This window comes from Nyctereutes procyonoides, unplaced genomic scaffold (assembly GCF_905146905.1).
Source record: "Nyctereutes procyonoides isolate TBG_1078 unplaced genomic scaffold, NYPRO_anot_genome, whole genome shotgun sequence".
Taxonomy (NCBI): Eukaryota; Metazoa; Chordata; class Mammalia; order Carnivora; family Canidae; genus Nyctereutes; species Nyctereutes procyonoides.
In genome coordinates, this window is record NW_026575125.1 from 98,486,372 (window position 1) to 98,500,295 (window position 13,924).

The 13,924-nt window shown below is 38.8% G+C and overlaps 1 protein-coding gene and 1 non-coding gene across 2 annotated transcripts in view; both read right to left on the minus strand.

Annotated features, from left to right (window-relative positions):
* SMARCA1 (SWI/SNF related, matrix associated, actin dependent regulator of chromatin, subfamily a, member 1) overlaps nt 1-13,924 on the minus strand; it is a 312,201-nt gene that overhangs the window by 42,757 nt on the left and 255,520 nt on the right. The window lies entirely within an intron of this gene.
* On the minus strand, nt 1,279-1,385 carry LOC129519039 (U6 spliceosomal RNA). Its single transcript, XR_008666336.1, has one exon. It is a non-coding gene; the product is annotated as a U6 spliceosomal RNA (small nuclear RNA).

Below are 13,924 nucleotides of genomic sequence, written 5' to 3' on the forward strand. Positions count from 1 at the left end.
CATATGTCCTAATTACTCCTCTCTATTCTTATTTAGCATTGGGCCTAGCTGGCTGCTAGGCCTCATTCCCCACCCTAAAGCAGCAGGCAACAAATGCTTGTGAGTCAAGGTTGCTGTTTACAGCAATCTAGTAGTAAATCCTTCTTTGACGCAAAAATGACCCCAAAATTCTTCTGCATATCTGCACTATGTCTATTGATTTTCTGTTTTCCCACTGTGTATATTTTTAATTATACAAGTACTACATGGATACATTCTTGTAAAAATGCAATTGGTACACATAAAATAAAAGGGCCCCTTGACCACTGACTCCCTATTCTATTCCCCCACCTAGAGAGAACCACTATGATCGATTTGGTCTATATCCCTCAAAGCCTTTTCCTATTCATCTTGGTTCCTTTATATATCTGAGTTCACAAAGCTGTTTTGAGAGATTTTTCTTTTAAAGAAATAGTCTCAAACTGTTATAGTGTAATTTTTGCTTGCTTTTTCTTCTTGACAATATGCCTTAGAGATTTTCCATGTTAGTAAATACACAGTTATCTTACTCTTTTTAACTGTTACATAGTATTCCATAATAAGGCTATGCCTTTGTTTATTTAATCAGTTACCTTTGAGGGGTCTCCCATGTTTTCTTTACTTGGGCTACTCTTAAAATTTCTCAGAGATGCCTGCTAGACCAAATGTTTATGCCCCCCCCTCGCAATTCATATGTTGAAACCGTAACATCCAATGTGATGGTATAAGCAGGCGGAGCCTTTGCAAGGTGATTAGGACATGAGGGTGGAGCCCATGTGAATGGGATTAATGCTCTTGTTAAAGAGACACCAGAGAATTCCCTTGCCCCTTCTACCACATGAAGACACAGTGAGAAGATAGCTATTTATGAACCAGAAAGTACGCTCTCATAGACACTGAATCTGCCAGTGCTTGACCTTGACATCCCAGCCTTCAGAACTGTGAGAAACAAATCTCTGTTGTTTATACGCCACCCAGTCTATGGTATTCTTTTATAGCAGCCTGGATAGACTAAGACAATGTCCCATTACAGAAAATAACATGTTTTCCTTTCTCATGTAACCACTTTGTTTTATTCCACTTTTCACTTTTCCCCCACTAACTCTCTATTTGGGAAACTGTTGCCTTGATTTAGATGGAGGACTATGGAATAAATTGCTCTGGTTTTCTCTCTTTCACCAGGATGGTAAACTTTTTCTTTTCTTTTTCTTTTCTTTTCTTTTCTTTTCTTTTCTTTTCTTTTCTTTCTTTTCTTTTCTTTTAAATATGGAACGCTTCACGAATTTGTGTGTCATCCTTGCGCAGGGGCCATGCTAATCTCCTCTATATCGTTCCAATTTTAGTATATGTGCTGCCGAAGCGAGCACTGGTAAACTTTTTCTATCCTTACCATAACAGTGTGATTTATTCACAGCTACTCTGTTCCACCTCCTGTTTACTTCCCAAAGGCAAACTCAGTCTGTTCACTCTTTCTGTGGTTTTTCTAAGACAACTTATCTCCAGAAGCAATTATCTATAACTTCTAAAAAATATACCACCTTCCAGGGATGTTATTCAAAATATTTAGCAACCATATGAACCAGGCACAGACCAATCTTACTGGATGCCTGAACAGGGCAAACACTAGTTTTTGTATCATGCTGACACCAATTAGCTAAGTGCCAGTTTTTCTCACCACTCCTTTATAAAATTGTCTGCCAAACATGTGTCTGCTACCAAATCACATTTTTGTTCCCCAAACTTCAATCATTAATTCAATACACATTTATCAAGAGGCTACAATGTCCCTTGTATTTAGGCATTGCATTAGAGCAGGGTTTGACCCCAGGACTATTGACATTTCAGGCAAGATAAATGTTGTGGGGGACTGTCCAGTGTGCTGTAAGATGTTTAGCAGCATTCCTGGCCTCTAACCATTAGATTCCAGTAGCAGCTGCCTCCTCCCCAGTTGTGACAAACAAAAATGACTCCAGACATCGCCAAATGTCCCCTGGGGGGACAAAATCACCTATGTATGAAAACCACTATAGTAGATGTTGATGAGATATAAGACAAAAAAACAAAATTTCTGCCCTAGGTTAGATTACAGTCTCATTTAACATTTGATTTAATATACTAGTGGGCCAGCCTAAAATATGTTTCTGTTGTTACAGTTATGTAACCTCAATATTCACTCTTTACCCAAAGTTATATAGAAGCATCTTCATATTGGCAGCCTTGGCCCTAAGAGTATGAGCAGTAGTTAATGAAAGAATGCTTATAAGCTTCATTAATAGAAACTGTAATCACATCTGTGCCCTTTTTATTCAATAGCTGATTCCTGAAGAATTGTGGTTAAATGCAACTACACTTCCCCACTGACAGAATTTAATAGCTCAGAACCACTTTTTAAAATCTCCACTTGATTCTAAATGGATATAATCTCCTTAGACTTTAGGTATCAATTAAGAACATGTGTGTAAATCTACTAACCCAGTTCTCGGTGCTTGTCATGGATTATCTCATTCATTCATCACAACAAGCCTATAAGGTAGGTTTTGTTATCATCTCAATTTAAAGATGAAGGAATAGAAGTGCAGAAAAGTTAAATATGTGACCTAAGGTCATACAACCATTACAGGGTAGGCCCAGAGCCCAAATCCTCAACTACTACATGGCACTGCCTCAATAAAGATGAAGAAGAGAAAGAATAATGAGGAAAAGGAAGAGAATGAGGAGTAAAGAATTAAACTTACCCCTGCCTCCTCCCATGGATTTGAATGTAGTCCAAGTACCAAGAGAAGGAGGTTCTATATTACAAATGCCCTGGACCACTTTGGAACTTGATTATGACCACCTCAGCATCACGTGCCACAGATCCAAAGTCAAGAGTCCCTAGCAGGTCTTAAAGATGTGTCCTGAGAGGGCATATGAAATTGGAAGGAACTACTAGCCTTGCTCAAGGTCAGAGAAGCAAGAGCATAAAATCCAAGTATTTTGACAATGTCTCACTACCCTATTCACTGCAACATATTCCAAAGAAACTGAATTGCTTGCTGTGGAAGAGGAAGCTCAAGGTCAGAAAAACCGAAGATCCTGAAGCCAGAACACCAAATAACTGTTAGTGTGGAAATCCATCAGAGGAGTCTTTAGATAGAGGCTCTGAATGGTCCACCACCAAAGTTAAGCATCTCCACTGTACTTCAGTGTTTCTCTTCTTTTTCTTTTTGCCTCTGCAGCACAGAATCTTCACTGACTTGATTTTCATTGTTTGCTAAGTCCACCCAAATACACTGTCCTAGGTAAGTTAATATATATAATATATATAATATATAAATAAATATATATTCAGTCATTTATACTATAATATGGCATATCCTTTTAAAATTACAACACTATGCAAAATTGCACAATGAAAACCACAGGGCTTATGGGAAAATGGGGTTAGAAGAACAACAATAAAAAAAATCAGTAGCATTTAAAAACCAGATAGGAAAGGCAGCACAGTTTTACACATGTTAATGGTTAAGAAATACATAAATACTACAATAAATATGGAACTTCACCTTGAAAACACCTAAAGTTTGCTTATAGATGTAGGCATAGCAGGTTATGAGTTACTGTGAAGTGGCGGAAGGAATCTTATCTGAAATCAGATGGAAAGTTGTAACACTAAATGTGAATGGCTATGGCTAGTAGATGTTTAAGGGTGTATTTTGTGTATTATCAAACCACTCAGTTCAGCTGAGTGTAGTTTTCTGCATTTACCTAATATTTCTTGTTGACGGAATCATGCTCAAGCAAACACAAAATTCATGTCATGCTCAAATTGTTCCCTAATATATCAATCACATTGGAACTCAAGTTTTCAAAACAGAGATTATAGCAGAACTGACTTACAATGATTTAGGTACTAAGAAGATGAAAAACAGTGGCAGAATGGAGTATTATCAAGGACAATAAGCCTCCAATTAAAAATTCCAGGCTACCTTTCCATGCTACTGTAAAGGCATACACCTACAACTAAAAGAAAGTATCTTTTCATATTCTTCCTTTTATTCAAAGATCCTAAAACAAAATACTACGGGGGCTGCAGGTTCTATTTATCTCCTACTGTGAAGGCACTGACTTGGACCTGCTGCCTTCCCCAAATAGACAAGACAGGTACGTAGAAGTCTGGGGGATTATCTGACATTCAGAGAATCTTTACACCAACCAATACTTAATAAGTCCAACTGAAGTAAATAGAGACAGAAACAGCCCCAGTGTTCATTTTTAATTCTTTGCTTTTAATTCTTTGCCTCATTTTGTTGCTTCCGCATATCTAATTCTCCCCTCCTAGAATAATCTTTCTTCCCCTTGTGGTGGTTTTAAAAATATGTCCACAAATTTTTTGATACTTTCCCACTTCAAGAAGTGAAGTTTAATTCGCTTCCCTTTGAGTATGGCCTGGACTTAATGACTCACTTCTAACAAATAGGATAGAAGTGATGGTATATCACTTCCATTAAGTTATAAAAAAGACTGTGGCTTCCATCTTGGTTTTCTGTGTCTCCCATTGGGATCATTTGCCATGACAGAAGCCAGCTGCCATGCTTTAAGTTTTCCTAGCTTTCATTTGGTGATTGTTTATATATTTTTATTTCTTTGCTGGGGCTTTCTATTTTTCCATTTCTTTCAAGGATTTTGCCCTTGCTTATTGGTGTATTTTTATAATAGTTGCTTTAAAATTTTTTCATATAATTCCAACATCTGTCATCTAGGATGACATTTGTTGATTGTCTTTTCTCATGTGAGTTAAGACATTTCTAATTCTTTATATGCTTAATAATTTTGGATTATATCCTGGATAATTTAGATGCTGCCTTATCAGATCTTGAAAATTGTTTAAACCCTATGAAGAATGCTGATACTGATGGTTTTGTTTTAGCAGGCAGTCAACGTTCTGATCCAACTACTGTGGGTTGTGGTTCCAAAGTCCATTCCATTTTCAAAGCCTTTACAGCACTATCCAGGTATGTTTCACATGTCCGCCTTTTAGTGAATAGTCTGGGATCTAGGTTGTGGTCTGTTTAGTTCTTGAAGACTTTAGTCTGCTAAATAGGGTCTAACCCAGACATGTTCACTCAGGGTTGAGCTCTAGAGTTCATAAACAACTTTATAAGGTCACTTTCCCAAGCTTCTCCCTTTCTGTGATCTCCTCAGAACTTTCTGGTTCCCTGAGGCTCTTTCTGTTCAGTCCTCTGGCCTGAAAGCTGAGGTTTAGTTATCCTACTCTGCTATTCACTTTTGCAATGTGCCCTTGTTTAGGTCCAAGCAATAGGGTACAGAAAGAGGAAAAAAGCAATGGAAATTGGCCCAACCCTCTTAGAACCACAGATCCATCAAAAAGAAAAGAGAATTCCCTGTCCTCAAAGACTTAGCCCCTGCAGCCTTCAATTATCAACTGCTGCCCACTATTTCCACAGAATTTCTTGGGAGTCAGAGCACAAGAAAACAGAAAAGAGTTTTAAAAAAAAGTGGAAGATTTCCACACTAAGTGTTAGTAGTTCCCTTTTCCATTCTTTTTTTAAAGATTTTATTTATTTATTCATGAGAGACAAGAGAAAGAGGCAGAGACACAGGCAGAGGGAGAAGCAGGCTCCATGCAGGGAGCCCGATGTGGGACTCAATCCGGAGACTCCAGGATCAGGCCCTGGGCTGAATGAAGGTGATGCTAAACCACCCGGACTGCCCCCCCCCCACCACCTTTTCCATTCTTAAGCCAGAATTAGATCACTTCTCCTAGAGCTCTGTCTGCTCACTGATGGCCACTTAACTGGATTCTGGTATGCTGAGTTCGGGCCAGAGTATAGCAAAATTTTTAAGTGGCATACTCACCAGTTCAGCGATAGTGTGATTTCTGTTTTTTCCTCCCAATCTGCTACTATTTACCTTTCAGACTATTCGATGTTCTATTCATTCTATTCAGTCTTTATAGCTATATACAAAACTGGAAGGTAGAGTATGCTTATTTCATCTAATCCAGAATTGGAACCCCATTATGCTATATTATAATTATCTAATTTTGTTTTTCTGTTTCTCCCTGCAAGTTCCTTAGAACTGACATTCTATATATCCCCCCTAACTAGAACAGACCTTAGAATAACATTGGTGACTAATAAATTATTCTGTAATGAGTGAGTGGTTGAAGGTCCTAACCAGGGATGCCTGGGTGGCTCAGCGGTTAAGCGTGTCTGCCTTCAGCTCAAGGTGTGATCCTAGAGTACTGGGATTGAGTCCCACATTGGGCTCCTTGCATGGAGCCTGATTCTCCCTCTGCCTGTGTCTCTCTACCTCTCTTTCTGTGTCTCTCATGAATAAATAAATAAAATCTTAAAAAGTCCTAATCAGGAAACCGACCCATTCCTAGAGTCCAAAAGCAAGGAAACCAGCTTGGCAGCATGAGCATGGAGAAGAGCTTGTGCCAGTAGGAAAGAGTAACAATGCCCTCTTCAGTAGTGTAAAATTATTTCTCCAGAAGGCCTCTGATGGCAATGCTCCCATCTTTGCCATTTAATCCATTACTAGTTGCAAGACAGAGATTTCACACATAGTAGTAAAGGGATGGCTATATTTTAAAAATGACCATCAATCAGTAATTTGAATGAACAAGCCCATATAATATTCTCAACTCTACGTTAAGCACAGGAAGAATAAACAAGGAAAAGGCATTGACCCTACTTCTCAATTTAGGTATAATACACAGTTTGTATGACTAACTCATTGAAAAACAGAAAAAATTCAAGGCATGACATCAGGAAATATGTAATTGTGAAGAGTACTGTAATAGTTCAAAGGGGTGCAGATCAGAGTGGTCTGGAACAGCTACAACAGAGGAAGACGCAAAACTTGAGATGAGTCTTGAACTGTGGGTTAAAGAGTAGTAAGTGGAGGTCTTTTTAGAAAGATTAAGCAACACAAGCAAAGCTGTGAATGGGGAAGAACATGAGAAACAGATGGGCCTGACTACAGAAAAGATTATATTTGATGAGCTCAGTAGTCTATACTTATTGCTGCATTCTGGCTATGGTGTCAAAAATATTAAAAACCCAGAACTAAGAGGGATCTTCACTTATTCAACTCTATCCAGTGCCAAGACTCTGATTCATGCACCAGTTCCCCTGTCCTACACACACACACACACACACACACACACACACACAAAGACCCTCTTTCTGACAACATGGGTCCATTTAGAATCAGTGTTTCTCTTTTAAGAAGTATCAGAAAATATTTTCTCTCTCTACTGGGGTTGCCAGGACACCATGTGGCAGGAGCCTAAATGTAGAATAAAGGAAAGCAAAGACAAACAGGGCCCAAAATAAATGGCAAAAAAGAGCCTGTTGATATCAACTGATCCCTTAAATCAGCCCTCACTAAAGTCAGTTCCCTGTTATATGATACAACTGACTCTATTTTTGAGTTTTTGAATTGGGCTTCTGTTATGTGCCACAAAAAGAATCTTGAATAACACAAGACTTCTCCATACTCTCACCAACTGGTTAAGCAGCCATAGGAGTTGGAGTTCCCAAATTATAGGGCAATCATTTCTTTCTGAGGCAGCCTACTACATCTTTAGATAGCCCTCATAGAATATTATTCCTTTCACTGAATTAAAATTTGCCTCCATTTTACTTCATCTTCTTGGTTCTAGTTCTCATCTCTGGAGCCAAATAGAATAAGGGTGATCTCTCTGGCACACTCATTTGAGGACAACTTCTATGTCTTCCCTGAGATTGCTCACACTCAGTTCCTTCAGCAGTTCCTGATGGCATAGTTTGTATGACTGCAGGCCCCCTTACAGTCTGAGTAACACTGCTCCCAATGGGTTCCAGTTTGTAAAAGGTATTGTCCAAGACTAAGTGCAACATTCTAGTTAGAACAATACACATTACAATTAGACTATCACTTGTCTCACATTCTATTATCACAATGGTTCTCAACTTTGGTTTCCCATTGGAATCACCTGGGGAGATTTAAATATACTTATTTCTAGGCCCTACCCCCACAGATTCCTATGCAGTTGATCTGGGTTGCAGCCTGGGAAGCCAAGTGTGTGAACCACCATATTAATGTGTCACAAAAAGTACACACTCACAGGCAAAAATATGTGAAGGGGGTTAAAAGGTAAACACTTCTAATTATAAAATAAGTAAGTTACAGGGATAAAAAGTACAACATAAGGAATAGAGTAAAAAATATTGTAATAACTTTATATGGTGGCAGTGGGTAACTACACTTATTATGGTTAACAATGAGTAATTTATAGAATTCTAATTCTATATATATTATAGAATGTACTAGCATTAATATATTAATATTAGTATAATATTCTATATGTAGAATTGTTGAATCACTATGTAGTACACTTGAAAGTAATATAACACTGCATGACTACTTTAATTTAAAAAAAGATATTTAAAACAAACACATAGACATGTCTCATAGCTAATTTATCTTTGAGCTCATTGAACATTAAAGCCCCGAAGCCTTCTTTATATGAGCTCTGCTATGCCATACTCCATATTTGGGCAATCAGTTTCTTGGACTTTCCCCACAATCATATATATAATTGAAGTTCAATTTGCCAAAATATAGTGTAACACCCAGTGCTCATCCCATCAAGTGACTCCCTCAGTGCCCATCACCCAGTCACCCCATCCCCCCGCCCACCTCCCCTTCCACTACCCCTTGTTCATTTCCCATAGTTAGGAGTCTCTCATGTTCTGTCACCCTCACTGATATTTCCCACTCATTTTCTCTCCTTTCCCCTTTATTCCCTTTCACTATTTTTTATATTCCCCAAATAAATGAGACCATATAATGTTTGTCCTTCTCCGATTGACTTACTTCACTCAGCATAATGCCCTCTAGTTCCATCCACATCGAAGCAAATGATGGGTATTTGTCCTTTCTAATGGCTAATATTCCATTGTTTGTGTGTGTATATATATATATATATATATATATATATATATATATATATGCCACATCGTCTTTATCCATTCATCTTTCGATGGACACCAAGGCTCCTTCCACAGTTTGGCTATTGTGGACATTGCTGCTAGAAACATTGGGGTGCAGGAGACCTGCCATTTCACTGCATCTGTATATTTGGAGTAAATCCCCAGCAGTGCAATTGCTGGGTCGTAGGGCAGGTCTATTTTTAACTCTTTGAGGAACCTCCACACAGTTTTCCGGAGTGGCTGCACCAGTTCACATTCCCACCAACAGTGCAAGAGGGTCCCCCTTCACATCCTCTCCAACATTTGTGGTTTCCTGCCTTGTTAATGTTCCCCATTCTCACTGGTGTGAGGTGGTATCTCATTGTGGTTTTGATTTGTATTTCCCTGATGGCAGGTGATGAGGAGCATTTTCTCATGTGCTTGTTGGCCATGTCTATGTCTTCCTCTGTGAGATTTCTGTTCCTGTCTTTAGCCCATTTCATGATTGGATTGTTTGTTTCTTTGCTGTTGAGTTTAATAAGTTCTTTACAGATCTTGGATACTAGTCCTTTATCTGATACATCATTTGCAAATATCTTCTCCCATTCTGTAGGTTGTCTTTTAGTTTTGTTGACGGTACCTTTTGCTGTGCAGAAGCTTCTTACCTTGATGAAGTCCCAATAGTTCATTTTTGCTTTTGTTTCTCTTGCCTTCATGGATGTATCTTGCAAGAAGTTACTGTAGCCAAGTTCAAAAAGGCCATTGCCTGTGTTCTACTCTAGGATTTTGATGGAATCTTGTCTCACATTAAGATCTTCTTTATAGATCTTGAATACAAGCCCTTTGTCTGATAGGTCATTTGCAGATATCTTCTCCCATTCTGTAGGTTGTCTTTTAGTTTTGTTGACTATTTCTTCTGCTGTGCAGAAGCTTTTTATCTTAATGAAGTCCTAGTAATTCATTTTTGCTTTTGTTTCCCTTGCCTTCATAGATGAATCTTACAAGAAGTTGCTGTGGCCAAGTTCAAAAAGGGTGTTGCCTGTGTTCTCTTCTAGGATTTTGATGGATTCTAGACTCACATTTAGAGCTTTCAACAATTTTGAGTTTATGTTTGTGTGTGGTGTAAGAGAATGGTCTAGTTTCCTTCTTCTGCACGTGGCTGTCCACTTTTCCCAGCACCATTTATTGAAGAGACTATCCTTTTTCCAGTGGATAGTCTTTCCTGCTTTGTCAAATATTAGTTGACCATAGAATTGAGGGCCCATTTCTGGGTTCCCTATTTGTTCCATTGATCTATGTGTCTGTTTTTGTGCCAGTACCACACTGTCTTGATGATCGTAGCTTTGTGGTACAACTTGAAATCCAGCATTCTGATGCTCCAGTTCTGGTTTTCTTTTTCAATATTCCCCTGGCTATTTGGGGTCTTTTCTGATTCCGCACAAATCTTAAGATGCTTTGCTTCAACTCTCTGAAGAAAATCCATGGTATTTTGATAGGTATTGCATTAAATGTGTACAATGCGGGATCCCTGGGTGGCGCAGCGGTTTAGCGCCTGTCTTTGGCCCAGGGCGTGATCCTGGAGACCCAGGATCGAATCCCACGTCGGGCTCCCGGTGCATGGAGCCTGCTTCTCCCTCTGCCTGTGTCTCTGACTCTCTCTCTCTCTCTCTCTCTCTCTCACTGTGTGCCTATCATAAATAAATAAAATAAAAATAAAAATTTAAAAAATAAAAATAAATGTGTACAATGCCCTGGGTAGCATAGACATTTTCACAATATTAATTAATTAATTAATTAATTCTTCCAATCCATGAACATGGAATATTTTTCCATCTCTTTGTGTCTTCCTCAATTTCTTTCAGAAGTGTTGTGTAGTTTTTAGGGTATAGATCCTTTACCTCTTTGGTTAGGTTTATTCCTAGGTATCTTATGCTTTTGGGTGCAATTGTCAATGGGACTGACTCCTTAGTTTCTGTTTCTTCAGTCTCATTGTTAGTGTATAGAAATGCCACTGACTTCTGGGCATTGATTTTGTATCCTGCCACATTGCCGAATTGCTGTATGAGTTCTAACAATCTTCCCAGTCTTTTATGCTACATTTATAAAATTTCACCTTGCAGATTCTGCCCATCTACCAAATCTGTCAAAATTTGCAGAATCATAATTCTGGCTTCCATTGTACTATCCCTTTATAAATCTTATGGGCCTGTTTTTTATGACTTCAACCAAGTCATGAATAAAAATGTTTAACAGAACAAGGTTGAGAATAGAACCCTATAGCTTGTTACTAGAAATAATTATATCAATAGTGTCCAAATCTGTATGGATACATTTTTGTTATATCACTTCAACAAACTGCTAATTGACATAACTACATGAGTGAGACAACAGATCGTCACACTTTCCACAAATATATCATGGGAAATCATGCTAAAGCCCTAGATGACAGCCACATATATATATTGTATGGTACATTCCCCAGAGCCATCACTCAACTAATTAAATGAATGAAATTTGCATTACATGACTTCTCAGCAAACCCGTGTTGCCTCCTACTGATCAGACCTAACTCTTCTTGCGATTTTAAACTGTCCTTTAATAGCATTTCTAGAATCATTGTCTAAGACTGACATCAAGTTTGCCAGTCTGTGTTTCATACAATGAATCCATCATTCCTTCCTTTCTAAAAACTAGAATTTAATTTGGCCATTTCATGTCTTCCCAAAATGGGTAGAACCCAGGGTCCAACTTCTTCTTCAACTTTTATTATCTGCAGAAAAACCTAGAAATTAATGTCTGACTGTATCTGATGTATGACTTTCACACCTAAGATAGCTGTGTCTTATTGAGAACTGAGACACTGAACTAACTAGCCTCTACTTCCACTCCAAATTTCTGCTGTAAAATTGAGCACTATAGACATTAGCAAGCATCAAAACACCCCATTAGGGAACCAAATAAAGGCTCCTCTCCTCATCTTAGCTCAAAGGTCCTTTTCTTCTTTGTTCATTATATTCACTATCATTCACTTCTCCAGGAGGGGTTGCCGAAGTGTGTGTGTTATGGGATGGGGCTGATTTCCGTGTCATCAATTTTTTTTTATCTGTGGCTGTACTGTACCTTTGAGTGTTTTGCTGCTTTTTCATTCTCTTTGAGCTGGGAGCAAAGAGAGAGCCCACATTATTATTTAGTAGAAGCTGCAATTGAAGAGTCTGGGCAGCAAGCAGAATAAGGAACAGCAGAATATTCCTTTGTTCTCACACAGCTGCTTGCTTTTTACCTCTATTTTTTATATGTTCAGATCTTACCTGTCAAATACTTTCATGTCTCTCTCCCTCCCTTTCTCATGTTCCCTCTCTCCTTTCCTCCACCTTCTGTTTCTCAAATACATTGCTATATTATGTCCTCATAGCAAAGCTGGGCCTCTCATGTTGATCTGAATTCATTATTTTTGTTAATTTTATTTAGATGGAATTCTTGAACATACATGGAAAGGAACTGAGATAAAAAGAGGCACTCTTGGGCAGCCCAGGTTGGCTCAGTGGTTTAGCACTGCCTTCATCCCAGGGCCTGATCCTGGAGACCCGGGATCGAGTCCCACATCGGGCTCCCTGCATGGAGCCTGCTTCTCTCTCTGCCTCTCTCTCTGTATCTCTGATGAATGAATAAATAAAATATTTTTTTTAAAAAGAAAGAAAAAGAAAAGAGGCACTCTCGTGAGCATGGCTGGTCCTAACAGAACTGGTCAACAAGTAAAGTCTTAGATGCCATTGTCCTCAGCTCATACTACCAAGCATGTGCTGCTTGCACACAAGCTCCCCTTTTTCCCTGAATCTGATCTTGCAGGTCTAATGCTTACCTAGGAATTATGCCCCCTTTAATATCTTTTCTGCAGGTCTTGGGAAGGAGGCTCTGGTGTAGAAGTATGGGCACTGGACTTGGTCAGCTCAGCTCCATCACTGATTTACCTCTGTCTTGGTCCACCCATTCAACTTTTCTAAACCTATTATTTTATCTATGGGTTGGGATAATAATAATAACAACATTAACAACAATGTTGATCCCTATGAGATTGTTATAAGGATTTGAGGGACATGAAAGAATTCTATAAACTTTGATCAGTGAACTAAGAAGAGTGGGCTACTGAGTCTCAAGGCCCTCATATGAACTTATGTATATATAAAATATTATCAATTATGATAATGATAGTTAAGATATAATAGCTATTATATGTAATAATGATTGTTAAAATGCATGAGGTATCTGACAGCCCCTCTTCTATGCACCACACACACATACACATCATGTGTGCACATATGTAACCATGTACATAAAAACCAGAGGTCTTCTGTAAACCATGCCACCCATGTGTGCTGTCTGAGCTCACACACAACAGGCACACTGTGGTATACAAGAAAAAGCACAAAGTAGGACATCAGGAGATCTAAGCTATAGCCCTCACTAAGCCATGAATTTTCTCTGTAGTCTTAGGCAAGTTTACTCCCACCAGAGATAAACTAGACAATGCCTACAAACCCTTCCTCTTACATGCAGAGACTAATAGTAAAAGGGGACATAGCACTATGGTAATGCAAGAAGAGTCGCTGTTCCAGTGCCTCACTATGAATACTGATGGGGAAGGATTAGTTCTCATGCCAATTACCAGGGCTGGTCCAGCCTTTATGTTCAGCCAGTACAGTATGCTTCTGACTCTCCTGATGAGGATGGAAAGGATGATGAAGATGAGTATCAGCAATTTTGTGATGTCTGGAGTCCTACTGCCTTCAAAGAAATGGCAGGAGTTGCCCCTGGCCTTGATTCTAACAGGATTCTTCTTGCTGATTTTATCCAGATTCAAACCCATCTCAATCCTTATCCATTAAATACTCTACAAAAGGTCTCAAATGCTAACTTCCAACCCCAGAACCCAAGCAATCCAG